The following is a 14,626-nucleotide window of genomic DNA, read 5'->3' on the forward strand; positions in this document are numbered from 1 at the left end:
TCTCTAAGCACTTTACAAACCTCTGGCAATGGCTGCGTTAAAGTGTACTTGAATGTTATCAGCATTTTGTAGACAGAAAGAAAAAAAATCAATAAGAAATCATAGCGGTCAAATATTTTTTCTGTTATATTAACATCTAGGTATATCCACTGAGGCAAAATCAGTTGTGAAAAAACACAGACTGAGAAATTAATTTTTTATAGTATAAATAAACAACACATGAGAAGAATTAAATGACCATCCCTAATTCACAGAGAAGAAAAAGGCAGTATGTAACATGCCCAAAGTCAAGCAGAAGCAGAGGTAGGATGCTTGGAGCATTGTTACCATAAAGCCTGTGCCAGTGCCCAAGCCACAAGTATAGTACAATGTAATGTTCTTTTTTTGTAAGATAGTAAGGGGCACATAATTAATACATGAAAGTGTATCAGCTAATGGGAAGTTTAGATGAACATTAACATACAGTTACAGTTTCTTGTTTAGTGACATAGTGAACATCTTGGAACTCTACAACGAAATCACCAACTGGGGAAGGATTTTTTTCTTCTATTTCCTATTCACGATTTCTTTTTTGGCTCTGAAATAAAACTGGGACATGTGGACAGGTGGCTTTAACTAGCTTTTATTTTCCTTGGAAAGAGTCTATTCTCAAATGAAGTGGAAAAAGATTGTCAATATAGTATTTACTACTTTGTGGAGGAGAAAAAGCTGTTCCTTCAAGTAGCTAACCTGTTCAAAGTGCCGTGTAAAATGCCAGAATCTCCCCAATGCAGATAATGAAAAGATCATAATAAACAAAAAACCTGTTTTATTTAGATGTGTGCTGAACGGTCACACTCTGAAGACACTATGCCTTTGCAACAGTACACTGATTGATTCATCTGCAAACCAACAAGCCAGCTCAAGCCAGTGGAAACCAGAAGTACTTTTTAAACTAGAAGTTTTACTAAGGCTTTTAGAAACACACGAGAGCAGTGCAGAATGGAAGCACTAACATATGATAGCATCCTGCATATCCTTTCCTAAGAGCTGGCAAATGTTCCTCGTACACCTGGAGCTGCACAAGCACAGCGGGTGTGCGGGGAGAGGAGCAGAAACCCAACAACAGCCACTAGCTGTCCTACAGGTCAGGTACAATCCACCCAGGGAGCAGCCCCCGTTCAGCTATAGGTCTGTAGGAAACCTGTGGCACAAGAGAGCGAGGAAGCCAGGAATGGGTTGATGAAAGCAAATGGCTTCCCACAAAGGTGTCCTGGAATAGAAGGGTTGGAAGATCAGAGTGGCCAGGTTCGGAAGGGACCTCCGGGGGGGCACCTAGGCTGACCCCGGCTACAGCAGGTCACAGAGCCGCGTCCGGGCGGGTTGTGGGTGTCTCCAGACACGGAGACCCCACCGCCCCTCCGGGCAGCCCGCTCCAGTGCTCCGCCACCCTCAAGGCAGAGAAGTTTTTCCTCACATTCAGATGGAGCTTCTTGTGCTGCAGCGTGTGCCCGCCGCCCCTGGTCCCGTCGCTGCGCACTGCTGACGGGAGACTGGCCCTGTCCCCTCGGCATCCACCTGTCAGACATTTGATGGCACTGATAACACCTTCCCACAAAGAACCTTCAGAGCAGGAGCCTTTTTCAGGCCCCAGCACTGGTGTGTGTCCCCCTGAAGGAAGCGTGCTGCCTCAGGGAACCCTGCCGCCGGGACTGCCCTCAGGGCGGTGGGTGCTCGGGGTGCAGCTCAGCCCCCGCAGCCACCTCCCGGAGAAGTTTTCATTTCATTTTACCAAGTCAGAAATATAAAACGAAGCGGTTTTCCTTTCACAGCACTTACTGGTGTCACACCAAAAGGCGGCGGAGGCGAAGGCGACGCGCGCCCTGTGGCGGCCGAGGCCCGGCAAGCGGAGGACGGTGGCGCGAGCACCGGGGTGGTGGCGCCATCTGGCGCCCAGGGCGGGAATTGCTGCACCGCTCCGCACCGCACCGCTCCGCTCCGCACCGCACAGCGCACGGGGCGCCGGAGCCTGCCCGAAGCGCCGCAGTGGCACCGACCGCACCGCCACAAGTCCCGTGTTTCAGCAGCGCGCCGGCCCGGCCCTTAGGAAAGCAAACGCGCTGCTGCGGAGCATAGAGGTTAAATAGACGGGAATGTAAAGAAGTTGCAGTGAAAGATCGCTGAGCAGGGAGAGAAGAAAGACGAGGAAGAATAAATCTCAAACCGGCTCCCAGCCTGGATGCCGGAATGGCAGAAAACAGAATTCCTGGCAAAAGCCTGGTGCCAGAGGGAAGCCCCGGCGGGCCGGGAGTGGTCCCCTGGGCACTGACCAGGGATGCTCTGCTTTTGCTGGGAAGTTCACATCAGTAACAGACAAACACAATGTATAAATGCACATTGGAACCACGCCTGGATACTTTTAAGAGCAACCAACCCATGGTGACAGCGCGCATACCTATATAAAGTACAAGTGTAAAGTGCTAATTGAGAGCCAGAACATCTCCACGTTTTACCACCAGGCTGTACTTGAAAGAAATATTTCTGTCACTATATATTCTCATTACAAGGTGTTAAAATTGGCTACCAAATATACCACTCCTTTTTAATGTGTAACACGACTGTACTTCAGTCAGTGTTTCTCATCTCATTAAAAAATGAAACAATTTCTCATAGGCACAAAGTAATTGGTGCTGTCGATTTGCATACAGAGGCTTCTGTATCACTGCCACATCTTGAAAAGTGAAATCATATTTCACTGAACCTCCCCCCCAAAAGGATTAGGTACTCACTTCAAAGGAGTTGTTATTCAGCATCTGAGAGGTTACTAAGAGCCCCAGAAGGATTTGTTGGATTTGTTTCTGCAAACACTGCCACAAATATACTTGAGTCGTTTACTTTTGTGGTGCTTATTGTCATGAAAAGATGAAGATACTGGTCACGCACCTCTCAGTCCAAATGGGGATTCTTTAAAGAGCTTGGATAAGCTTCTTGCTGCTCTTTATGTTCCAGAAACATAATACGGCATAACATAGGTCATCTTTGTCCAGAAGGCAGCTATGTTCTAGAAGGAACACAGAAAATAAGACACACCAGGGAACTTGGAGCAAGGATTCTTTTGGTGGGTTTTCCTCCTTTTGAAAAGCTTACTAATGAGCTGGGTATCATCAATCAGCCTGTTTGCCTCTGGTTATATCAGCAGTATTGGCCATTACTAGATGGGCTCTGGTGATGGAAATGCACTAGTTAAAAGCTCTTTACCACACACTTATGTCCAAAATGAAGTGTTCATACCCTGTGTTTTGTAATCCCTTTTCCAAATTGGTTCAACAGCAGGGTCTTGATCTCAGGGGTCAGTATGGCCTCAGAGTAAAGTCTTCATAAACTTCAAGACAGAAGGTATTTATAAGATATTAGACAGAGAAGCAGTATAACCAAAGTACAACATCAAACCCCATTTTTTCCAGACTAAATGTTTAGGTGCAAAGGAAAATAACTTAAATTGGCAGAGACATATCCCTAATTGGTTGTTTCAGTAAAAGCAGCTCATTATTTGAAGTGAGAAACTTTCCCCCAGCCTACAGAACCTGGAAATTTACAGTATGATCCCCATCTGGTTTGGGATGACATCAAGACTTTTCAACATGGTATCCAAAACAGTCAGAAGCCCAGTGGTTAAGATATTAACATAAGTGTGCAGAAGCCATGGCTGAATTCCTCCTTTTCCTGAACAAAGAAGACTGTCACCTCCATCTGCCATCTCTCAGGTACGTTTTATCTGTACACTGTCTTCTGTGGACTCTGAAAAAACGTATCACTCCATCTTAGAAACAGAGCTTTGACAAATAGTGTGTTCTTTTTTTCACATAGGAGATCTTTATGTCAAAAGCAGCTCAGATAACAAAGGCCTGACTATTTGTGATTGAGTGTAGAGGCTCATTTACTTTGCTGTTTTTAAAGGCAAAATCCCAGTCAATGTTTCTTGTAGTCAAGGAGAATTTGAGTTCAAAGGAATTTAAATTGTGTCCCAACAAAGCACTATGGCACAGAAACAGGATAGAAAGCTTGGATGCATGTTCTGGATCTGTTTTATAAATAGACGGTTTGGGGCCCATGCAGTATTGAAAGGATTTCCAGTGATTTCAAGACCTATGGCCAGATCTCTTGGGCAAAGCTTCCTATTATACAGAACTGCTATACACGTGCTTAATTGAACTATTTCCTTTTTAAGTGAAAAAAAACCCAACTATTATCATTAGTCTGTGGCTTTGCACACTGGCGTAATACCTGGGTAAGCACCAACCAACTGGAGAACCTGCAGTTTCTCACATGGTTGCATATAGAAGTTTGGACTAGTGGTAACAACTTTGGCACCTTGAATAGTATTTATTATTGCTGGAAGAAATCCTGTACGATCTAAAAATATTGGGCATATACCACTTACAGATTTATCATCAGAGGATACTCCTACATATGCTTTTTAGAAGGCAAATGCCATCTACGTGCTTTTTCTTCCCTTCTCAATTAACTGAGTTCCGTTTCTTGCATGTCTTCCATTTTTTTTCATGTGCTAAGCCAGGAGCACCAACCTTTGAAGCTGCCTACACCAAGGAAGAAGTTTACCTATCTGCTTTATTCAGTTACTGTGATAAAGAGGGTGCTGTGCCGGCACTTTGGGAAAAGAAGGGATGTTAGGGTTAGGCTAAAGCAATGGAAGAGACAAGCTGCTTTGACCCTGTGGTGACAGGAGAGGTGCCTTTGGGACAGTGAGAACTTAATAGATGATGCAGAGTGAGAAAACCTGTAATGGCCAGAAAAGCAACTTGTCTGTCAGAACCATGAAATGTTAATGTTCCACGTGGGCTTTTGAAGCAATTTCTAGGTTTTCTTTGAGGATCTGAACTGAGAAACCAGAGATGGGGGGGTGTTCAAGGCACAAGGCAGCCTGCTCTCTCTCAGCAACAAGGTGTCTGTGTGTCCAGTTGTGCTTTGGTCCCCCAACAGCACCCAGCATAACCAGCATAACAACCTGGCAGACGCTGTAGCTTCCCGACAGGCACGTGCCAGTCACCCAGCACACTCTACTGTCCCACAAAGTTTACAGACCAGTATTTGCCATGCAGAAATTGTGTGGGGGTATCTTGCCTGAGGAGGTAAATAATATGCCAAACGTCAGGTTTCAACTAAATCGTGCTCTTCTGGAACAACCGTTTTCCCCAAAAGTGCCATGATGGAATGTCATCCAGCCTCTGCAAACCTTGAAGTTTTCAGCTTTGTGTTGCATCACACACAAATAAGCTAACATGATGTATTTGTATGGGGTTTCAAGTGAGCTGTAAAAAGTACATTGCTAGTGGTGTAAAGCTAGTTAAAGTCAGGGGTTTAACTGTTCCCTTCAATAAAGAAAGGAACCTGTTTTGAAGCAAAATATTCTAGATACCATAATTCCCACTCAAAAAATGGAAATTTATTTTCCATTTTAAAAAACTTACTTTGTTTCAGATCAGGCCATGTGCCTTTAATATTTGTAAAAAAAAATATTGGCATAATTGGATATAAGTGATGTGTACAATGAGGATGAGTAATCCTGACTGATCCTGATGCTTCACGTCTTCAGAAAAGCACATAAAGCCTACTTCTTGAACTAGTTTCAAAATTTGCACTGAAACACAGTGAGAACAGAGCCCTAAAAGACAGTGTATGCTGACCTGAGGAAAAAAAAGAGACAGATTTGAAAAAGTTCAGTAAGCCCACTTTGAAACCTAATATGTCTCCAAATACCATTGTGATAAATGCAGTAAAAAATTCAGGGTTGTAGGATGAACAAATGGAAGTGGAGTATGAAATTTACAATGTGATCTAGTCTATGGTTACTATAATCTATTAACCAAACTTCATTTATGTGTCCCAAAACAAAGACAACCCTCTTTCCTCAAAATACTCCGCAAAAGTGAAAAAGTGAGAGTCTGACTTCAAAAGCTCTTCAACACTCTAACAGTAGATCAAGTGTATTTTAATTAGAAAAATATTCAGACTGCAGAATATAGGTCTGGCTCTGGACCTAAACTGCTCCAACACACAGTCTGGCTGTCATATTTCAGCTGGGGCCTCTTACTTTCACTGTGGAAATAAAAATGAAAAAATTCTCCACTGTAACATTGGTATGAGTCCAAATTGACAATAAAATTAGTAGAGTTTCTTGGGATTTATTCTAACAGGAAGTTTTATTACTGCATATCAGCATTAGTCATGCATTAGGTTTTAAGTCAAGTCAAAACAAACTAATCACATATTAAATTCTGAAGTCAAAAGAAAGTAAAAGTGAAATCTTGAGTATACTATATTCAATAATTTGATGTTGGCTTTAATAGAACCAATATGTCACCCAGAAAACTGTCTGTACGAATTCAAGTCTTTGTGTTATATACATAATACGCAGTACACAGAATGCTCTTTTGAGATCTGAAGACCTTAGGTAAATATATATGCGTATTTGATAAGGAATTGCACTTTTAATCAACCATTCTAAAGGTTAGGAGGTCAGTAATTATTTTACCTAACTGTAACCTTCAGATTTACACATTTCTGCTATCTGAAACTCTAGAAAAACATCAGCTGCCTAGCAGCGTGTTTATTCTACATGTACTATATGTACTCAAAAGCCGTGTTGCTTCTTTACAGTAGACTGTTCCACTTTGAGGCACTTTACAGATAAAACAAATTTTAAGCAATCAGAAAGTTTACCTGAGTCACTGGAGAAACCTCACTGTAATAAAATATTATTTTACCAAAAATTGGCAAATTCACTCTCCTTATTGCTGGCATTTGAATGCTAAAATTTCCAATAATGTATTTTGATTTCCAGTTGTTTTGATTATTTTACCCCTTAGAATAACACAGCTCTACTCCAGATGTACTTTAATCTTCCTTACTACTTCTGCCAAATTTCTGTTTTCTGTTTTCCATTTGCTTAGTGCTCTCATCATGAGCAATATGTCTGTGTCACTTCCTCCTTATACGTTCAGGCTTTCTCTTGAATCATGCAATATGTAAGAAGAAAAGCCAAAAGGAGGACGCAAGCTCTTTCGGGTTGCTATTTTTAAACACAGAAACTTCTGTGGGTCTATTTGAAAAGGAGATTCCTTTTGAAAAACAGATACTAAACAAGATGCTAGAAATAATATGCATGTACAACTACTCTTACAAAATCTCATATCCCAGCCCTCTAGCAGGTCAGCATAAGCAAGACTCCAAAAAGCACAAAAACTCCAAAGAGACACAACAGAGAATCAGGTTCTCAAGTGTACCTGATGTTGTGGGGAGTTGGGATATTTGCTGAAACACGTGGACTGTCACCAATGATCTGGGCTACTGTGTTGCTAACATCCCTTCTCTCTCCCCATCTCCTCCTCAGGAATTGGTCTGAGTTACGGTAGATACAACTTTGATTCCTACAGATGCAATGCTAACTGCACCATAGTTATCTGATGACAACTGTACTCTAGCCATGTGATTCCACTTCAGAAAGTGTAATCAGGAGTAAAACCACTGATGCTGCCTAATACCCTAATTCTGTTCACATTCCTGGTTTACTACCAGTCTTGTATTACTTTTGCCTAAACAAATAGTTCCAATAGAAGCTTATATTTGAAATTCTTGTGTTTTATAGTTTGCTATGAAAAGCAATGGTAGCTTTTCCTGTGCTTCCAGTATTTATAAAGTATTTTTCCATGTTATTAGATGCTAGTTGATACCACATTTCAGCCTTTCCCTCGTGGCTTGCTCTTCTCTACCCAGCCACCTATTTGCACGAAACTTTCAGGAATGCAGTATCTGAGATTGCTGCCCCTGGTAAAGTCTGCTTGAATCAGACAGTGAATTGTAATGTTTTAAAGAGAACAACACACAAACACAACACCCTTGGCTAACTGAAACATCATTTCCTAAGGAAACTAAATAAAAATAAAAAAAACCCAAACAAACACAAACAAAAAGGTCATGCACTGAGCTGGACATCATACCTCTCAGAGGCTGTTCATCATCATGGCCAGAACATAAGAATGTCTGATAACATAGATGAGTAGGTTTTACTCTCAGGGCTCATTATTTATTGTGCAGTAATTCCATATAAAGGTTCTTAATAGCAGCCATAGCACTTCTTTATTCACAGTGTAAATGTACTGTGTAAATGCTTGTAAAACTTTATGGGCTCCATTGCCTTAAAGCACTTACAATTCAGGTATGAATAATAAATCATGCATATACACACTGTCTCATGTCTCTGCGTAACCTTTCAGGGCAATACTACAGTTAGTTTGTGTCACATCACAGGCAAAGAGCTCCTCTATGCTGACTGAGCAGTATTGTTACGGGGGGTAAGTAGCTAACTCTAAAAGACATGAGTTCCCTTGTAACAGAGCCGTATCAGGGATTTAATTGACTTTATTCTTTTCACCCACACATGGTCCACCAGCTGTTGCCTTCAGCTTGCACCTCATTGCCTTGCTTATTGGTTCTGCTGAGCGCCCACAGCCTCAGTGATTTCTTTATTTCACGGCGCGACCCCTGTGAGCTCTTTGGGGCACAGGGCAGACGCCCGGGTCTCCTCCGCCCTAGGGGGGCTCCCGCTAGGTGGCACGGACTCTCCGGCAGCCTGCTCCCCACCCTGCAGCTCCATTTCCCTTGCTTTGCTCCAAAAGTGGTCTTCCCCCACTTTTTGCAGCATTTCCAAACACTAAGCTCATCGGGTTTAATAACTGCAAAAACAAACAGCTCCTGGGATCTTTTTTCCTGTCCTTACAGTGCTGCACGGATCCAAGCCAACACACAAGCTATGCTTTTTCACAGACAAAAAGATCAATTTCCAATGTCATTTCTACAGCTAGTTCAAGAACCTTACTGGCATAACCATTAATTACTTCTTTCAGGACCATCTTCATACAACAACTCCTTAGTGGTTCTTTACTTTGTCATCCTCAGTTAATGTGCAGACATAATAAACCTAACCTCTGAAAGAATGCTGCTTACCCCAGATGGAGTGACGAGCTGGACAAACAGGGAAAGCTGTGATGAAAACTGATGTGGCAGCGTCAGAGAGCCGCCAGCAGGCATTTATCTTCTGCTACATGGGAAAAGGGGGAGAGACTCCTACACAACACCCTTTGAAGGGAACTCAAACAGTAACTGAATCAGGCAAAATGTGGCTCAAGGAGGTTTTGGTAGCTAACACAAAAATAACAAATCTCTCACCAGGCAGTAGGCAAGAGTAATTCCTCACCAACAGGACTGAAGTAATTTTGGATATCTGAGACAACAAGAATATTCAGAGTGCACAAAGTTGAACGATTTAAAAGACAGTGAAGAGCTGTACTTCTATCAGTGAAGTGGAGATGAGTTTTGCAAACCTGGGGACCAGGATCATCACATCTGTTAAGGTTCCCAGTCATATGCATTGAGCCATCTGGACAACAGGACCATGTTAATCCTGCAGCAGCTCACACGCTAAAGAAGAATTGCACTCAAATTCTTCGAGACATTTGAGCTAATGGTAAAACAAATATATGCACAAAAAGTAAACACCACCAACAAAAAAAAAATCAAAAAACCTCCCTACAGAATAAAGTCCTAAAGACTAGGGAACAAAGATGGAGAAATTGCACAATTTTCTGAAACACAACAAATGAGTAGGGTATTCAATTTAAGGACTCCTTTTTATTAGCAAGAGCTCAGTGAGTTCCTAGATAGCCTTTTCAAAGTGAGGCCTGAACACTGCAAACAAGTACATACTTTTTTGAGTGCAAACACTCCTACCAAGTTCAACAGTGACACATGAAACACAAAATATTAGAAACCTTTGAGGAGAACAGCTCAAGGTTTATCTCACAGGTCATTCTCAAATTCAGCTATTTTCTCCATTCTTCTATATTCTTATATGTTCCCAAACAAATCTGTAAAATTCATTTGCACTGGAACTAATTTTATTTTGTAATGTAATCGTAAAGCACTTCCAAGACTAACAATTAGGACAGATAGTTATGCTTTGTGAGAGAAGCCTGCACATGTTTTCCTGGTGTGTAAGAGCAGCACAAAAGCTAGAAGTAAATAACTAAAATTTAAATAAAACTACAATCCAGGGACAAACCTGTAACTGACTGGAAAAACATTTTCTATTTCCAAGTCTGGCAGGCCCTGACAGTATCAGTAATAGAGATGGCAATCTCATGAAGTTGAAAATAAATGTGAATATGGCTGTTAAAATCCTGAGTTCGTTTTAAAGTCCTTTACATTTCTTCAGATTTTATACATAAATTCCTGAGTGCTTGTTTTCTCCTTGAATTAACCCTACAAAGTAAACAGTTCTTTCCAAACTCCGTTTAAAAGTCTCCATTTCAGATCCTTAAAAAATCACAAAGATATCACAGATATAAATGTCAATGAAATTTACATTAGTTCATCAGTCACTTCCTTATCTTACAGTGCAATGATAATGGAAACAATTATGAAGATGAGATTTCTCTTTCCTGGAAGGCCAGACAGTTCTACAGCTGTAGGATATCAGACCCTGGCTTTTATTCAGGTGCTGAAAAACCAAAAGACTGTGAAAAAATAGACAAGTCCAACAAGACTGGAAAAAGCAGAAGATAAAACAGTTCAAAATTCACTGACCTATTTACTTCTTCATCTGCAACGGCCTCCAGTCTGGACAGCCCAATGGGAAATGCACCAGGAAAATGTAATCACTGGGGATTATTCTATGTATCAGAAAAAACAATGCCTGTAGTCAGCATTCCCAAGTTCAACAATTTCCTCTAACTCATAAAATCTGGAATGCAACTGCTACCTTTTGAAACAGTAAAACGGGGAAGCCTACTTCCCTCACAGAATTTTTCAGCTAGCACACAGGACCCCCCCAACACTCTACCACATGGAAAAACTCCAGGGTCCTGTGTTCTGACTGTTCTTATATTTGCATGGTGCTCCCCCAGGAGTTAGATTTTTCTCCTGTTTCCACCTCACTACAGGCACAACCCCATGTCTTTTGTGTGTGGTTGCTCATACTGCCAAAGGCATCCACCTGCCATGGGGCAGACTGAGCACTGTTGTTGTTTGCATTTCACTTAGTGGTTCAGATTGATCTGTAGTATAAACAAAACACACAGAAGCAAAATTACACAGAGATCCTGGTCTAGGAGCACTTCTGTTTTATGCAAATAACGTGCTGTTAGGTAAGTGCTTAAAGGCTCCAGCATCCAGCCCCTTAATCATAAGAGTGTTCTTATTATTACCACTCAAACTTACTCCTTTTTTGTGTAACACCAGCCCTCAGGAATACAGGGCTTCCAATTGCAAGCTTTGTATAAGGTGGATCATCTAATCATTGTTTCAAATCAATTCATGATTAAACAAGGTATTTAAATTATATGAGATCCTAATATTTGTTTCAAGTGTTTACTGTCAGTTTTTATGGTAGCTGTTATGTTAAGAACAATGGAGCATGTAACAGTATGAGGAGTTTTTTTCTGGGAATTTCAGCAAAAGGCTGATCAAATTCCAGCATTTCTTAGAAGTTATTTTGCATCGATGGACAATAGCTCCAGCACAGGGTACACTGGAGTACTACCCCTCAAAGTTCATCTGTGGTGACTGTATGGCAATGATGTAACGCGTGGCAATTCCAAGTGTGTCCTGCATGTACGTTTCATAGTGAATTTGGAGATCTGCGGCATACATAGCTCCATTACCTCCTAGTCCTATTAAAACAACTGTACATTTTAATGCATCTGCTCACCTACATTAATTATTTACAAAGGATAATGTTTTGGAGCCAGTAAAATGACAAGACTATTTAAGTCAGGAAGCACCAGAAACAGGATATTAAGTCAGAGCGCAGCCTCCTTATTCATCTCCATCAGTTAACCACATTTTCTCACCTCAGTATGGAATGCTGTTTTAATTATTCTATGAACCTAGACAGAATTTTCTTACCAGTGTTTATCCCCATTCCTACCATGAATGCTGAGTGATTTAGATCAATGTATCTTGATATGCATCCACGAAAAAGAAGTCAGTCATCCTCTACTGTTCTACAGCAAGAACTGAGGCACCAGAAAACGCATGTCAAAGCTGTGTTAACTTTGCATGTCCAGTCTGGGATGTGTTAGGTTTGATTATTTTTTTCCCCTGAATATTAAGTAGTATAGCACTTTCTGTATCAAAACACTGTCCTCCTTGTCCTCACCCTCACCTTGAATTAGGATATCAGCAAAGAGTTCAACTGATTACTTAAGCTGGGCACTCAGACACAGGCAGCTGATAGGTCAGCTATAAAAACCTGACTTCCCCTGTGTCACAAACTATGACCTCAGGCAAGGATAAATTCAATTTTCCCAGGACCATTCACCTCTTGAAGTCCAACCTTTTTATTCCTTCAGTTTCTGACCACTAATAAATGACACTGAGTGTTAAAACAATCTTTGCACGCATTAGTAAGCTTTAGTCACTGGACAAAAAGGTCATTCTTGCCTAAACATCTGCAGTTGGAATGTGCTTTGTAGCTGGAGAGGTAATAACATACGCCTTGCCAGTACATTCCTTGATTTCTGGCAACCAAATGAATGGGCTATGACTTGTATGGGACAACCTTCACTGTACATTTCCATCACTTTGGATCCCTGATCCATTGATTGGTAGGATTAAAAAAAAAAAAAAAAAAAAAAGACCTGCTACTTGATCTATTTAACTGCTGTGTTCATGGGGTCAAACTGGAAACAAAGCTGTTTAATGATCATTTTTATTAGAAACTGGTATCCCTAGGTACATAATAATCATGGTATCAAGCTTAGTTAAACTCACAGTGAAAAAAATGAAAGAAAATACAAGAGAATTACATTTTAAGAGGAGAAAACCAGACAAAGGAAACAAAAAACCCCATGTAGTTCTGTGATTTCCAGACTTACTAAGGACTGGCTTCCCACACCTTGTGTTTGATGGTGAGAACACATGTCCTAAAGAAATGGGATATTTCTCTCCCCTGAACAGGTTCTCTGTTATCCAACTGAGTCTGAGCACACGTAGCCTTTTCTTCAGTTAGGGAACTCAGGGGGTTATACTTTAGGTATTGTTCCTTTAATTTCTCAAAACTTATAGGAACTTCGTTTTTTGCTCAACATTTCTACAGCCCGGTTAAATTTGTTTGAAATTGGCCAATGCATTGGCCAACTGCTTGTACTTACAAGGCACAAACTGGCAGACGGTTTGATTGCACAAGCCTCATTTGCTTAGGAAATTAAACTAAAGATGATAAATAGGTGTGTATAAATGCCTGCCCATTAATTCCCTGTTGCAGCCTCCAAGCACGCTTCCCATGGTACAACATGGCTCAGAACACACTTATTCCCCATCTTTTCTGATTATATCAGTAACTTATTCAGTGATTAGTCAAAGTAACATTCCTCTCCTAGCAACTAATTTAATGCTTTTTAATATATTACAGTCTCTTTTAGGTCCAAACCTTTCTATTTTGGGACTTCCAATTCAAATTTGCCTAATAGCTTCACATAATAGTCCCTTGCTCCCAATAAATTCCTCATTTTAACTCTAATTGGTTTTCTCATGAAGAATCACAATTTACATGAGCTGAAGAGGAGATATATCACTAGCTATTACTGAATATAAGTAATATTTGATTAAGCAAAGAGAGATACTCATTTGCTCTTTTCTCAGCATTTGTTAATGATATTGCCAATTTCTACAAGCAGATTAAGTATATTTACATTACCATAATCAATTAACTGTATTTGGAATAGGTATTAAGTAGCGGTGTCAGTTCAGTCTCTTCTTAAATTTATGGTGTCTATTCATCATAATGATAACCCAAAGTGACTACCACATTCAGATGAAGTTACTGGTTAGCCAGTTGTTCTCCAGTGCAAAGTGATCGAAACCAGAGGTGTAGACTAGTGTTAGAAAAAGTAAGGTAAGCAACAAGTGGAAGCTCAAGAAATTAAGTAATCTGAATAACTGCAACACTGAAGTATAAATCATCTTCAGTAATTTCAAAGTCTCAGTCTAGAAATAATTGTCTCATTCTCCTTAACTGAGCTCAACCTGAGGAGCCTGGTAGTGCAAAGACAGAACATCTCTGAAGGAGTCTGGGAAAGGGAGGGAAGCTGCAGTTCAGGTGATACTAAGAAACCTACTGGGACTACTTCGTGAAAGAAATGGATACTATAAAACTTATCTAGTCAATTTGAAACACTCATGGTTTTGAACAACAGCCTTTAAACGTAACTTCAGGAATCTTCTTAAAGCAAGGGAAAAGAATATGTTGTTGCTCTTTTTTAAAAGTATCACTTTTTCAAAGCAATTACAGTTGTTTCCTGGGTGCCTACCACGTGATTTCCAACAGCCCTTGAACAGAGAGCAAGGCATTCTGTTACAGGACAACCGATATAAATTTGAAATACATTTAGAGAGAAGTCATACCAGCTTGTGGTACTGACTGCTACTAATTACTGGTATATGTAGAGTATTCGAATAATGAATGTTTAAGCTTCTTTAATGCAGTTTTTCTTTTAAGGCCTGAATAATGCCTGTGAAAAACACAGAACAATGAGCTGGATATATCTAGAAAAAATAACTTTGGAGTATG

This window comes from Falco peregrinus, chromosome 12, assembly GCF_023634155.1.
Source record: "Falco peregrinus isolate bFalPer1 chromosome 12, bFalPer1.pri, whole genome shotgun sequence".
Taxonomy (NCBI): Eukaryota; Metazoa; Chordata; class Aves; order Falconiformes; family Falconidae; genus Falco; species Falco peregrinus.